This window comes from Lichenostomus cassidix, chromosome 1, assembly GCF_008360975.1.
Source record: "Lichenostomus cassidix isolate B80296 chromosome 1, HeHo_3.0, whole genome shotgun sequence".
Classification (NCBI taxonomy): Eukaryota; Metazoa; Chordata; class Aves; order Passeriformes; family Meliphagidae; genus Lichenostomus; species Lichenostomus cassidix.
The window spans coordinates 79643695-79644678 of NC_139479.1; positions in this window are offsets into that span (position 1 = coordinate 79643695).

A 984-nucleotide genomic window follows, 5' to 3' on the forward strand; every position below is an offset into this window, starting at 1 on the left:
GAAGCCCAGGATGCAGCTGGCTTTCTGGACCACAAGTGCACTTTGCCAGCTCATAATGAGCTTCTCACCCACAAACCCACCAAGTCTTTCTCCCTTGGGCTAGTCTCGATCCATTCTCTGCCCAGCCTGTTCTTGTACTTGGAATTGCCCTGACCCAGGTGCAGGTCCTGGCACTCAGCCCTGTTGAACTTCACGAAGTTCACACAAGCCTTAAAGCTCCAGCCTGTAGACAACAGGAGAGAGGGAACTTCTGTTCCTGTATCTTGTTCCCTGCAGTGATTAGGGGACAGCCAACAGATTATTTTTTTTTAATGGATGTTGCTGTAGTTTAAGACTGTAACTATCTCATTGTTTTGTGAGGTCCTGAGTCCTGACATTGTAAATTATCTGCTAACTATTGCCAGAAAGGGCCCTAATAAAACTTAAATGAAACAATTCTATGTTTAAACCAAAGATTAAAAAATTGTCTTCTGGACTGAAAGAAAAAGTTGCTGATGCCGCTTACAGGTCACACAGGGAAAGATCTCCACAATTTTGGAGTTTGGCACTTCAGTTCATCCTTCTTAACAACAGAAAAATACTGTTATCGTACTCACCTGGTCAACAGGAGCTGTTTATTGCTGCCCCTCTCTGCATGGAGGATATGGCTTATCATTCCCGTGAGTGCTGCAGACAAAATCCTCTAGGTTAACTAAACTAATCTGTCCAATTTTTTGCAGAGGTGGATTATAGACATTCATAATGAATTCTCCATTGGTAAAAGTGGAGCAGTGGAGCAGCCAGCAGTGACATAACAGAGTCAGCAACATCTCCTATCAGCACTAGATCTGGGGGAAGATGTCTGCGTGGTTTTACTCAAATCAGTCCCATAAAAAATGTGAAAATAACTGGGCAATAACTGTGGGTATATGAGCATTTCCTATTATCTGGTAAACTGCATTATTTTATCAGAAAGACCAACAAGTAAGCAAAATAACAACTTAA